At 42.7% G+C, this 14,630-nt stretch overlaps 1 protein-coding gene across 1 annotated transcript in view; it reads right to left on the bottom strand.

Annotated features, from left to right (window-relative positions):
* Positions 1-13,540, bottom strand: part of TRH (thyrotropin releasing hormone) — a 70,311-nt gene extending 56,771 nt beyond the window's left edge. The window contains exon 1 of the mRNA XM_047095891.1: positions 13,432-13,540. The gene's annotated coding sequence lies outside the window, so the exon portion shown is untranslated. The remainder of the gene's footprint in view (positions 1-13,431) is intronic.
* Positions 13,541-14,630: the final 1,090 nt, after the last annotated feature.

Here is a 14,630-nt window from a genome sequence, read left to right as displayed (position 1 = left end):
CCACATTCTCCATCATGAGGAGAAAGCTGGTCTGATAGAATAAACCTAAGAGAAGCATAGAGGAAGAACCTACTCTAGGATCCAGGTATCTCTGAGGCTCTTTTCTTTCCTTTTTCTTTTTCTTTCAGATAGAGAGAAAGAGAGCACGTGATCTGGAGAGAGAAGAGGGAGAGAGAGAGAGAATCCCAAGCAGGCTGTGCATCCCTATGACCTTGGGATTGTGACTGGAGCTAAAATCAAGTAGGTCACTCAACCAACTGAACCACCCAGGCACCCCTGAGACCCTGCCTTTTCCATGGATACGTTCTATAAACACACCAGCATCCTTCTAATAAGTTGCTGTGATTTTGTGAAGCCTGTATGTTTTGGATTTTAATGACTTGAAACTAAAATAGACCATTTTGGTTGGGATCTCCCAACCAAATGAGATCCCAGCTCATTTGGGTTCAGATCCCAACCACTAGCAATTCCAATCATAAGACCCCAGTAGGAAAGCTGTCAGAGTTCCATTCCCCTGGAACTAAATGTATTATTGGCTCTGCTTGGATGGAATGAAGACCATGGGAGTTGGCACCAAGGACTTGTCCCGCTGGCTCTGTCTGAGTCCCAGGGAGGGCCATGGTTTTCACACTATTGATAGAACCATTGGTACTCATCTCTACCTTACCTGCTAGGCTCTTGGAATGTGGCATTCTCCTACCCCCTCAGGATTAAGGCCAGGTCAGTGGAAGGAATATATGGTTTATTGTCAACAGAAAGAAACAAGGGGAGTGGTGCCTGGGAGGCTCAGCCAGTTGAGCGTCTGACTCTTGATTTCAGCTCAGGTCATGAACTCATGGCTTGTGAATTTGATCCCTGCATTGGGCTCTGGGATAATGGTGCAGAGCCTGCTTGGGATTCTCTCTTTCTGCCCTTCCCCTGCTCATGGGCTCTCTCTCACACAATAGATAAATAAACTTTTAAAAAATAAAAAGAAAGAAAGAAAGAAAGAAAGAAAGAAAGAAAGAAAGAAAGAAAGGGAGAGGGATTAAAACTCATTGAGTCTCACCTCTTAAGTTACGGGTGGGAGACAGAGAAGAGGCTAGGGGAAGCCCTCCATGCCAAGATGAAAGGAGATTGGTCACAATCCCTTACTTCTGCCTAAATCTTAAAATGAGGTATAAATTACATAAAGAATCTTAAGAATACATTTCTACAGGGGCACCTGAGTGGCTCAGTCAGTTAAACGTCCCACTTGAGCTCAGGTAATGATCTCACGGTTTATGGGTTCAAGCCCTGCGTTGGGCTCTGTATTGATAGCTCAGAGCCTGAAGCCTACTTCGGATTCTGTCTCTCCCTCCCTCTCTGCCCCTCCCCTGCTCATGCTCTGTCTCTCTCTGTCTCTCAAAAATAAATAAAACATTAACAAAAACAATTTTTTTTAAAGAATACATTTCAACATACATACACACTTGTATAACCACCATTCAGATCCAGATCCAGGACATTATAAGCATCCAAGAAGACTGCTATGTACCCCTTCCTAGTCAATATGCTGCGCCACCCCCCCCCCCATTGTGACCCATCTCTATCATCTTAGGTAGTTTTGCCTGTCCTTGAACTTCATGTAATGGAATCATACAGTATGTGGACTTTTGTGTCTGGCTGCTTTTTCATTCAACATAATATATTGGCCCCAACACTCTTGATCTTCATGGTACTCCTGTAACAATAGTTAACTGTTAGGTGCCAGGTGGTGTTCCAAGAGCTTTACATGTGTATATTCATTTACTGCTCAGAGTATACCTCTGGGTTAAGTATCGATAAAGGTGCTGGGGCACAGAGACGCGAGATACCTTGCCCGAGACATGGGTCTGAAGTGACAGAGTTAAAACTGGAGGCGGGCACTCCATCTCCGTCTAAGTTCATATCTAAGAAGTAGGAGTTCTCCTATACATTTAAGGGCTGAGAGGCTAACTGGGTAGATCTGGGTCTTTGGAGGCTCAAGTTAGGGCAACAGGAATAAATGTGCTAAATAGAGTAAAGGGTTGTACAAATATAAGGCAGGGCCATATTTCATTTAATATTAATAGAGTTGCCCTTCTGTCATTTACTAATCCAATAAACATTTATTGAGAACCTAAAGAGATACGTGGAAGGTCAGTGGGTTCAGAACAATAGAGACAAAGTCCCTGCATCGTGGAAGTCACAGTCCAGAGAGGAGAGCAGGTGTTTAAGGGAAATTACGTGTATATCGGGCTAATAAAGGGGAAGTTCAGGATGCTTTCCCTGGTGTGTGTTGGGAGAAGCTGACCTTGTCTGTGGGGTCAGAGAAGTTCTCTCTAAGGAAATGACATTTTAGCTGTGACATGAGAAGTCAGCAGAGTCTGAGAGAAGGTGTACCGGGCACAGGAAACAGCACAATCAAAGATCCTGAGGTAAGAGAGAGAAACTAGCACAAGAATTAGAAATTCAGAGTTACTAGCATATGACAATTTGCCATAAAACAGTGACTTAGCCTGCTTTCATGGAAATGAAATTTCTTATGACAATTTCAATCTTTACTTTCTCTCTCTCTCTCTTTATGTATCATGGACACTAGATGTGACAGCCTTTTTGATCACTCTAGACCGTAACTAGTTTTTACTAAGTTTTAATTTTGTGAAGGTACATTCTTTACTTGTTACCTACATTAGCAGAGTTAAACACATCCTGAAAGAAGACACATATGGAGGCATCTTTGGAAATGTGATGTTATTGCTACAAAGATACTGCAATACTTCAACGGAAGTTACACAGAATTTTACCAAACAACTTAAGGTTTTCAGTTCCTCTGCATTCATTTCCTATCAATACTATCGCTAACTAATATCCATTAGTTAATTTTAACTATCAATTTTTTTTTTTTTTAATTTTTTTTTCAACGTTTATTTATTTTTGGGACAGAGAGAGACAGAGCATGAACGGAGGAGGGGCAGAGAGAGAGGGAGACACAGAATCAGAAACAGGAGCAGAATCAGAAACAGGCTCCAGGCTCCGAGTCATCAGCCCAGAGCCTGACGCGGGGCTCGAACTCACGGACCGCGAGATCGTGACCTGGCTGAAGTCGGACGCTTAACCGACTGCGCCACCCAGGCGCCCCTTAACTATCAATTTTTAACAGTTGTTGCAATTCATGCTCACTGCCATTCTTCAAATTACATGTCACTTAGTCCAGTGCTTACTTCAGATCGCCAGATTGCCTAAAATAAAGACTTTGACTAAGCTGATCTGGGATAGGGCTAAGGTTCTGCTTTTTTTTTTTTTTTTTTTTAACGTTTATTTATTTTTGAGACAAAGAGAGACAGATCGTGAACGGGGGAGGGTCAGAGACAGGGAGACACAGAATCTGAAACAGGCTCCAGGCTCTGAGCCGTCAGCACAGAGCCCGATGCGGGGCTTGAACTCATGGACCGCGAGATCATGACCTGAGCCGAAGTCGGCCGCTTAACCAACTGAGCCAACCAGGCGCCCCTAAGGTTCTGCATTTTTAACAATCCCCCAGGTGATGCTGATTCTGCTGGTCCAAGGACCACATGAATAGTAAGGATTTAAAGACTGAACAAGGTCATTATTTTCGTTCAGTAGCATACATTTTTATTTTAAAAATGACATTGCAGGGGCGCCTGGGTGGCGCAGTCGGTTAAGCGTCCGACTTCAGCCAGGTCACGATCTCGCGGTCCGGGAGTTCGAGCCCCGCGTCGGGCTCTGGGCTGATGGCTCAGAGCCTGGAGCCTGTTTCCAATTCTGTGTCTCCTTCTCTCTCTGCCCCTCCCCCGTTCATGCTTTGTCTCTCTGTGTCCCAAAAATAAATAAAAATGTTGAAAAGAAGAAAAAAAAATTTTATTTAAAAATAAAAAAATAAAAAAAAATAAAAATGACATTGCAGTTTCAAATGCAGGATAAAAAAGAAATTTATTTTAATTTTTTTAATGTTTATTTATTTTTGACAGACAGAGTGTGAGTGGGGAAGGGGCAGAGAGAGAGAGAAAGACACAGAATCTGAAGAGGCTCCAGGCTCTGAGCTGTCAGCACAGAGCCCGATGTGGGGCTTGAACTCATAAGCTGTGAGATCATGACCTGAGCCGAAGTCAGATGCTTAACTAACTGGGCCACCCAGAGATCCCAAAAAGAAATTTATTTGAAAATTTGGGTTTGGATCATAGGTAGCTTGAAGGATTTACAACTGAAATCTCCTTTTTCTAGTATTTTCTATATTGAAGAGATTGAAACCAACGTCAAGAGGCTCTGCAACTTATTTTAAAAATCAATCATCTATTTTTTTTAAGAGAAAGACATTTCTAATTTTTTAATGTTTTATTTATTTTTGAGAGAGGGAGAGAGACAGAGCATGAGCTGGGGAGGGGCAGAGAGTGAGGGAGACACAGAATCCCAAGCAGACTCCAGGCTTTGAACTGTGAGCACAGAGCTCCATGTGGGGCTTGAACTCACAAACTGTGAACTGCGAGGTCATGACCCTAGCCGAGTCAGACACTTAACCAACTGAACCACCAGGCGCCCCAATAATAATCTATTTTTTGAAAAAAAAAAATTTTTTTTTTGAGAGAAAGAGAGAGAGTGCCAGTGAGGGAGGGGCAGAGAGAGAGGGAGACAGAGGATATGAAGTATGCTCTGTACTCTCAGTGCAGAGCCCAATGTGGGGCTTGAATTCACAAACCACAAGATCTTGATCTGAGCCAAAATCAAGAGTTGGACGCTTAACTGACTGGGCCACCCAGGTGCACCAATGGTCTATTTTTTGTTTTTGCTTTTCTTAAATTTTTATTTATTTGTTTTTGAGAGAGAGAGAGCACAAGCAGGGGAGGGGCAGACAGAGAGAGGGAGACACAGAATCTGAAGCGGGCTCCAGGCTCTGCGCTGCCAGCACAGAGCCCGACACGGGGCTCAAACTCACGAGCTGTGAGATCATGACCTGAGCCAAAGTCACACCCTAACCAACTGAGCCACCCAGGTGCCCCAACAATCTGTTTTTTAAATAATCTATTTTTTTGTAAGCATTCTCATTTAGTTTTTCTTTGAAGAACTTCTTAATCCCTTTCAGGTTTTTGAGAGCATTATGTACATCCAAAATTATGTTTTTTTGTGCATTGAATTTTCTGTATCATTTTATTTAAACCATTCATTTTACCTAAAGCATCATACCAAGTCAGTACTAAGCTAACAAATTTAGACAAGGATATGTTTGAAAGCAGAACATCAGCTGGTATTTCAGGACCTGTGTTCTTTATTAATATCATCATAAAAAAGATCATTGCACACTGTTTGTAACTGAGTTTTTACTGGCATGATAGTATCAATTCAATTTCCCCATCATATATTTAACAGTGGTTTCACATTTATATTCAATGTTTTTCAATATACCCAAGTGTTTAACTGAAACTGAAAAGCAGTCATATAGTTTTTGGAAGATATTTTTAAATTCAGTAATGTCAAAGGAGAGTTTGACTGCACTGTTCACAATGAAGTTTAAAGAATGCTTTAAAAATATATACAACGGTGTATCATTTTTTTCAAAGAACTAGTACAATGCTACATTTTCCCCATATAGTTGCATCATTGTCATATTTCTTGTTTCTCAAATGATTTTTGTCAAGTTCAGTGTTTGTAAGTATTTTATTAAAAATTTAAAGTGGGGGTGCTTGGCTGGCTCAGTCGGTGGAACATGAGACTCTTGATATCCGTGTTGTGAGTTCAAGTCCCATGGTTGGTGTAGAGATTACTTAAAATAAAATCTTTAGGAGTGCTCGGGTGGCTCAGTCAGTTAAGCGTCCAACTTTGGCTTGGGTCATGATCTCATGGTTCGTGACTTCCAATCCTGCATCAGGCTCTCTCTGCTGTCAGTGTGGAGGCTGCTTTGGATCCTGTGTTCCCCTCTCTCTCTGCCCCTCCCCTGCTCTTCCTCTCTGTCTCAAAATAAATAGACATTTCAAAAATAAATAAATAAAATCTTTAAAGGAAAGTATTTGAGTTTAGAAATCTACAAGTTGAGGGGCGCCTGGGTGGCGCAGTCGGTTAAGCGTCCGACTTCAGCCAGGTCACGATCTCGCGGTCCGTGAGTTCGAGCCCCGCGTCAGGCTCTGGGCTGATGGCTCAGAGCCTGGAGCCTGTTTCCAATTCTGTGTCTCCCTCTCTCTCTGTCCCTCCCCCGTTCATGCTCTGTCTCTCTCTGTCCCAAAAATAAATAAACGTTGAAAAAAAAAATTTTTTTTAAAAAAAAGAAATCTACAAGTTGAATCATAATTATTATCTGTGTTACATACATTAGGTATTGAACCTAAAATAATGAGTTAATGTTTAGCACTTCTCACCTTATCCCCAAGTATATCTTTTATAACACCTGCTAACATTTTAACAAATGGGTTTTATATTCATCCCCTGAGTAATGTGCCATGTTTTTTTGGTGTTATTTGATTTTGCATAAATACTCTTCCATGATGTTACCAAATGTTGCCAAATGGATAATATTCCAATTTCCGCACTGTGAAAAGTAATTGGGTAAGTGTTTGAATGTTAGATATTACCTCACCAAGAGCAGAATCATTTGTATAATGTTTTCAATAGGAGCACACCAATATTTCTTCCCATTTTATACAGTATTCTGCAGCACTATTTTTCACTGTGTCCCATGTACCTCTGATGTTTTTTTCTGTGTTTTCCCTTCTTTTCCTTTTCTGTGCTTTAATATGTATTCTTTTTTTTTTTTAATTTTTTTTTCAACGTTTATTTATTTTTGGGACAGAGAGAGACAGAGCATGAACGGGGGAGGGGCAGAGAGAGAGGGAGACACAGAATCGGAAACAGGCTCCAGGCTCTGAACCATCAGCCCAGAGCCTGACGCGGGGCTCGAACCCACGGACCGCGAGATCGTGACCTGGCTGAAGTCGGATGCTTAACCGACTGCGCCACCCAGGCGCCCCTGTATTCTTTTGATTGTATCTTTTAGTTCACTAATCTTCTGTTCTGCTGTTTCTAATCTGCTATGAATTATATCAAATGAATTTTTTTTTAAGATTTTGTTTTTTAAGTAATCTCTACACTCCAAGTTTGGGGCTCAAACTTATAACCTGGAGATCAAGAGTCCCGTGCTCTACTGACTGAGCCAGACAGGCTCCCTTAATGAATTCTTTTTGATCACAATTTTATTAAGACATACTATACATACAATAAACTGCAATTGTTTATAGTACACACTCAGATGAACTTTGACCTAGGTATATACCCATGAAACCACTGCCATAATCAAGATTCAGATTATTCTGATCACCTCCAAAAGTTTCTTTGTACTCATTCACCCCTCATCTCTCTTTCTCCATATCTGGACCCGGGAAAGTTCCCTGGGTCTATAGTGCTCTCACTATAGATTAGTTTGCATTTTCTAGAATTTTATGTGGAATTATACAATACGTATTCTTTTGTCTTCAGCTTCTGTTGCTCAGTATAATGTTTTCGGGATTCATCCACATAGTCGGGTGTATTGGTAATTTATCCCTTTTAACTGCTGAGTAGTATTCCGTTGTATAGATATACCAAATTTGTTCATCCATTTACCTGTTGATGGGTATTTGAGTTGTTTCCAGTGTTTTGATACTGCGAGTACAGCTGCTATTAATATTCTTGGTGTGGATATATGTTTTCATTTCTCTTGGTTATATGATAGTCTTTTTGAAGTGTCCATTTGGCTTTACTCTAGTCTCCAGTTATTTTACACTAGTCAACAGTAATCTAAGTGTTGCTATGAAGGCATTTTTGTATAGATAGTTAAAATCCTTAATCAGTTGACTTTAAGAAAGGGAGATCATCCTAGATAATTTGGTTTGGCCTGATTCAATCATGGGAAGTCATTAAAAATAGAGTTGAGTTTCTCCTGAAGAAGATATATTGCCTTGGGACAACAGTTTCTGTCTTAGCCTGAAAGTTCCAGTCGGCCCTTCCTGATAGCCTGCCCTATGAATTTTAAATGTGCTTAAATAGCCCTTTTCCCCACCCCCAATTGCATAAATCAATTTATTGAAATAAATCTCTTATTTCTTGTCTTCTACTTGACCTGCTTCTCTGAACCCTGATGGATACAGATTTTGGTATTGAAAGTGGTTCTAAATGAACAGAATCTTAAGATGAGTTTTCTGGATTGGTTCTCTAACCTGGTTAGATTTAAATGTTTGTTTATTTATTTATTTATTTATTTATTTATTTATTTATTTATTTGAGAGAATAGAGATAGTGCAAGCAGGGTAGGGGCAGAGAGAGACAGGAAGAGAGAGAACCTCAAGCAGGCTCCGTGCTGTCAGCACAGAGCCCCATGTGGGGCTCAAACTCATGAACTGTGAGATGGTGACCTGAGCCAAAATCAAGAGTTGGTCGTTTAACCGGACTGAGACACCCAGGCATCCCTAACCTGGTTAGATTTAAAGGCACTAATGACTATTTCCAGTGGTAAAGAGGGTACTGGTAGTCCATGGCATGATGAGGCATTGGGTACTCCTAATCAAATACCTATGTCAAGCGAGGTCGTTAGTGGCCATGTATTTTCCACCTTAGAATATTGTAGTCAAATTAGGAATATAATGGGATTGGCTGGTTGCCCCTAACTGTACTGAAGAAAGTGGGGAAAGAAAAGGTTGAGCTCAAACTATGCATAGATGACTTGAAAGCTTCTGAATCTGCCTCGAAATAAAACCTTAGTGCCAAGATTTCTGAAAACCAAACTCAGAGCCTCATTCTGCAAGTGGCTAATAGAAATGCTGGTTAGAGTCTGGCAGGCCCCATGAATTACAGTGCAGAACCTTAGGGTTTTGGAGCAAAACACTGCCATCGTCTACATATAACTACTCTCCTTTTGAGAAATAGTTTTTGGCTTACTACTGAGCCCTAGAACAGACTGAATGCTTGACCATGGCTATCAAGTTACCATGTGATCTGAGCTGCCCATCATGAACTAGGTGTTATCTGATTCACCAAATTATAAAGTTGTGCATAAATGGCAATCACAAATGGTATGGTTACTGAAGGTATGAGTACGTTGTATGAAGAAGTGGCCCAAATGTCCTTGGTCTCTTGCTACAGTATCTTTTCTCTCTCAGCCCACAGATACAAACCATTGGGGCATCCCTATGACCAGTTGACTGGGGAAGAGAAAGGGTAGTCTTGGTTTATAGCCTTGTGTACAAAGGTTCTGCACAATATGCAGGCACTGGGTGAAAATGGACTGCTATAGTACTATAGCTCTTTTCTGGGATAATCTTGAAGAATAATAGTGAAGGAAAAGCCTCCTGGTTGGCAGACTTCGAGCAGTGCACCTGCTTCCTCATTTTGTCTTGAAGGAGAAATGGCCAGAAGCTCTGTTGGTCTGGAGGTCTTGGCTCCAAAGGGAAGAATGCTTCCACCAGAAGACCCAACAATGATTTTTTCTTTTTTTTTTCACTTTTCAAAAGAATTTTATTTTTTGCATTTTATTTAAATCCAAGTTAGTTAACATATGGTGTAATAATGGTTTTAGGAGTAGAATTTAGTGACTCATCACTTACATGTAACACCCAGTGCTCACCCTGACAAGTGCCCTCCTTAATGTCCATCACCTATTTAGCCCATCCCCCCAACCAACACCCCTCGAGCAACCCTCAGTTCTCTGTATTTAAGAGTCTTTTATGGGTTGCCTCCCTCTTTGTTTTTATCTTATTTCTCCTTCCCTTCCCCTATATCCATCTGTTTTATTTCTTAAATTCCACATGAGTGAGGTCATATATTTATCTTTCTTTGATTGACTTATTTCGCTTAGCATATTACACTATAGTTCCATCCACGTTCTTGCAAATGGCAAGATTTCATTTTTTTTTGATTGCTGAGTAATATTCCATACCTCACATCTTTATCCATTTATCAGTCAAAAGACATTTGGGCTCTTTCCACAATTTGGTAGTGCTGCTAACAATGATTCTTTTGAACTGGAAGTGGAGATTGTCACCTGGTCACTTTGGGTATCTCATGCCTCTGAATCAACAGGCAAAGAAGGGAGGGTTTTTTTTTTTTTAATGTTTACTTATTTTATTTTTGAGAGAGAGAGAGAGAAAGCGGGTAAGAGAGAAAGGGAGAAAGAGAATCCCTTTCTGTCAGCTGTAAGTGCAGAGCCCAACAAGGCTCCAACCCACAAACCATGAGATCATGACTTAAGCTGAAATCAAGAGTCAGACGCTAAACTTATTGAGCCACCCAGGAGAGCCAGAAGGAGGTTTCTTATATAAATGAAATAAATCACACAGAGAAAGACAGATATATGATTTCACTTATATGTGGCATCTAGACAAAATAAAAAATGAATGAATGAACGAACAAAAAAGAAACAGACCCATAAATATGGAGAACAAACTGGTGGTTGCAAGAGAGAAGGGTGGGGGGCAGGATGGGCAAAATGAGTGAAGCGGAGTGGGAGATACAGGCTTCCAGTTACTGTTTTACACCAGAAATTAATGTAAGAAGGGAGTTCCTGTATTGGCTAGGGTGACTGATCCTGATTACCAAGGGGGAAATGTAATTGCTACTACACAATGGAGATGTATTAACAATAGTTAACTCTATATTGCAGTATTAAGTTACAGGATGTCAAAAGTGGAAAGGGAACATCACCTAAGGACTTTGTATTCTCTTTTAGGGAAAGTATATGTTTTCAGTTGTATGCAGGTTAGTTATAGCATGTTAGGGGGAAGTATGACCTTTTTGTCTTTATTTGGAGCTTAAGTACATTTAAAGAAATGTGTAGGGGTGGGATTGCTGGGTCATCAGACTTTTTAATTCTAGCTATTCTAATGAGAGTGTAGTGGGAGATCATGGTGGTTTTAATTAGCAAATTCCTGGATGAATAAAGATGTGGAGCATCTTTTTGTTGTTTATTGTTGTTTTTTTTCCTTTGGTGAAATGTTTACTAAAACCTTTGCTTATTGTTTAATTGGGTTGTTTATTGTCTTTTTATTACTCAGTTATAAGAGTTCTTTATATATTCTGGATACAAGTCTATTGTCAGATATATTGTATTGCAAATTCTCCCTCCCATCTGTCGCTTGCCTTTTCATTTTCTTAATGGTGTCTTTCAAAGAATAAAGATTTTTTAATTTGATGAAGTTCAAATTACGAACTATTTCTTTTTGTGCCCTAAGAAATCTTTGCCTATCTTGAGACCGCTAAATATTTTTTTTGTTTTCTTCTAGAAATTTACTTGTAGTTTTAGCTTTCATGTTTATAATCCATTTTTAGTTTCCTCTGGGGCCTCCTTCAGTGCTCCTGAGATCTATAAATGCATCCCCCCATCTAAGATAAACTTGCCACCTCTCTGGCCTTCATTCTTCATCCAAACTATCATCAAGCCCTGTGCCTAGGAGGTGCTCTTCTCAACCACCACCAGTTTACCTTGCCTTGACTGTTACAGCAGCCTAACTGGCCCCTCTGTCCCAACTCTGAGCCCCCTCCAGAAGTGATGATTTAAAAATAGAAATGATGAAAAATCCTCAATGGCTTCCCCAGATTCTCAAATCCTTGCCCCAATTATTGTATATATCTTTCCGCGCTCAACTCCACATTCAGGGGTCTTTCAGCACACCATTCTGGCCATGCCAAGTTCTCACGTGTTGTACCTTGTTAACTCCTTTCAAGTCAGCCTTTGGATTCCAGCCTGCATATCCTTGACTAAATTCCTACCCCATCCTCCCAGGTTTTCTTAACACCACGTACCTCCCGGAAGAGATCTTACTAATTACAAGTTGTAACGTTTTGTGATTCTCCCTTTAACGTTGTCCTTCTTCACCAGACCTAATTTCGTGTGGCTAGGGACTCTTTTATTTCCATAATGTACCCCCTGCAAGTGGAACAGGGCCTACCACACGGAAGCCTCAATACATAAGTGATGAACAAATAAAATGAATTAGAAAAATGGAATAATAAAGGCATAGGCTGATGGCCGCTTGTGGTCCCTTCAGTGGTATTACCAGACGGCAAATATTAACAGTCTCGGTCTTTTTCCCAGCAGCGGACGAAAACCTGCTAGATCGGAGAAGGGAGGAAGGCATTTCAATCAAGGTAGGAAGAACAGGTGTGTGATCCGAAACGGCGGCTGTAAGTCTGCTCAAGCCTGTGTAGCTCTGGGCCCTCGCTCCCTAGAAAAAGGGGTCAGACCAGAGGGCCTTAGTTTCTAGACCTTACGCCCGGAGAAACCCATCCGAACTAGCACAAGATCACCTGCCAAGGTTCTGCTCTCCGGCCCAGCAACCGCGTGGGTGGGAGGGCGGGGCCACGCCTTCCGGGGGCCGTCCCCGCCCCTTGCAGCGTGCGCGCGCCCGTCGCCGCCTCGCGCTTGCGCGGCCAGCTGGGGGCGGAGGTTGTGGGCGGTGGCGGCGGGCGCGCGCGCTCTCGCCCCCTCGCGCCGGTTCGCGCTCCCGCGCCGGGGCTGAGGAGGCTGTGGCGGCTGCAGCGGCGGCTGCGGCGGCTGAGGCGGCGTGGGGGGAGGGCCGGGAGGGGGGTGGTTGGGGGGGATGGACCGAGCGAGGCGGCCGCAGCGGCAGGAGCCGGCGCTTGAGCTCGAGCCACGGCGCTGGCGGAGACGCCGGCTGCCCCTCCCCTCCGCACCGGTGAGTGAGTGCTCCCGCCCCGGACCCTGGCGGCGGCCGCGGCCCCTCACGGCCCTTCCGCCGCGGGTGTGGAGAGTCGTGAGGGGAGCGTGGCCCAGAGGCGCGGCCGACGCGGGCCCGGCCTCCCGCTCGCGGCCTGGCGCGGCTCGGACCCTCGGTCGCCTCCGTTCGGGGCTGGAGCTCCGGGCCTAAGACTCGTCCTCCAGCATCCCGCCGGGCCTTTTTCCTTCCCAGCTCGTTCCGCTGTCACTTCGACCCTGGGGCTTCCCTCCCCACCCCCTCTCTTCGCCCCCCTTTCCAGCCTCCCCCCCTTTCCAGCCCCCACCTTTCCAGGGCCAAGGGGAGGGAGGGGAGTGTGAGGAGTTGGGCCGAGGCCTGAGGGACTGTTTGGGAGTAGACTCTGGTGGGGGTCTGGGGTCCTATGAGCCCTCGCTCGTCCTGGTGTCCCCAGAAGTTGGCCACTGGGGCCCAGCTGTTGCCACCTGAAACCAGTTTTGCACCTTTTGTTTTGATTTTGAACTTGTCGTTTGGGGGAGGGGGGAGGAGCCCGCTGTACTGGGAAAGGGAGAATAGGTGCTGCAAGGTGGGCCGTGAGACTAGGCTGGCTGGGCTTGGCCTCGGAGTGCCTTTTATTAATCCATTTAGGAAGAGAAAAGGGGGCTCAGTGAGTTGCACCTTCCCTAAAGGGCAGATATCCGTTTATAGCTTGCAAACCCCTGCTTTTTTTCATTTGAAGCAAAGGTGTGTGTAGTGTTGGTCCAATTGTTGGTTTGGTTCCTGCCTTAACAACATTGATGATGAGGCTCTCCCAGGTGAATCTGCAGCTGAGTTTCTTGAAGCAGCCCACTTGAGCTGTTGGCTGATTTCTCCCTTTTCTTTGATGACACCATCCACGAGTCCTGGTAGATTCTAGTCACCGCTTTTGCAAGTCTGCCTTTTCATCCTGACTTGTCACAGAAGAAAGGAAGAACACACAGTCTAATCCAAAATGGTTGCTATAAGTCTGACATACTCATAGGCATCTCTAGGAAAGGTCTGAATTCCTAAATTAGTTAATTCTAAAAAATAAAAATAAAAATAAAAAAAATCCAGGGCTTAAAAAGCATGTAGCTGCTTTACAACCAAACTTTGATATGTTTATGTCTTTTGACCAGTATCTTAAATTTTGGAAGAGATTCGTTAAACCGAATCCTTGTCTTTGAAGTACCTGTGTATAGAAATTGTTGCAAAGCCTGGAGGAAAGAACCTTATGAAAATGTTAATGACAAGATTCCTGCAGGGGGTAGGTATGTTGTTTTCCTCCATTTGTAGATTAAAACAGTGAGACCAGAATTGTGAGTAGGTGGTAGTTTTACTAGTGTCCTGTAACACACGATGCTTTTAGGTGGGATTTTAACGTAACAATACCTTGTCCTCTACCAACAGAATTGGCTTGTATTTTTCTTTTTTTTTTGAAATTACACACCCACTCTCTGGCTAGTATAGAAAGATTAAAAAGCTGCTTCTGGTCTGTGGGTGGTAACCTTTTAATTTCTAAAGAGTTTTCAGTTGCTTACAGAATAGATTGCTGATCAGCGTAGGAAAAATTTAGATATTAGAATTTCATTAGCACGTGATTGAGATCTGTTATAATTATGAACATTAAGATTTGGCATAGTGTGGATGTTGTATACTATGTATAGGAAATTAGATTTCTCAGAGGCTTTGCATCTTAAGGTAAACAGAGGTGCAGTCCGCTGACAGAATGTTGTTACACCTTCCAGTAGTTGAGGGAATCTTTTATAAGCACAAAAAAACCTGTACAATTTGATGAAGAAACCCAGTGACCTGGACTAGTTGGTGACCACCATTTCTTTAAGCTGTTTGTTCCTTCTCTCCACTAGAATATTTCCCCTTTTCTGCGAGAGTCATATATGCACAAAACCTATAATGGCTAAGGGCTTAAGTTTAAATTCCTCAAAATGACATTTATGAATTCCT

This window comes from Lynx rufus, unplaced genomic scaffold (genome assembly GCF_022079265.1).
Source record: "Lynx rufus isolate CCGP_SWC_20201006 ecotype Redwood Valley unplaced genomic scaffold, mLynRuf1.p SCAF_4, whole genome shotgun sequence".
NCBI lineage: Eukaryota > Metazoa > Chordata > Mammalia > Carnivora > Felidae > Lynx > Lynx rufus.
This window is presented reverse-complemented; position numbering and strand designations above follow the sequence as displayed.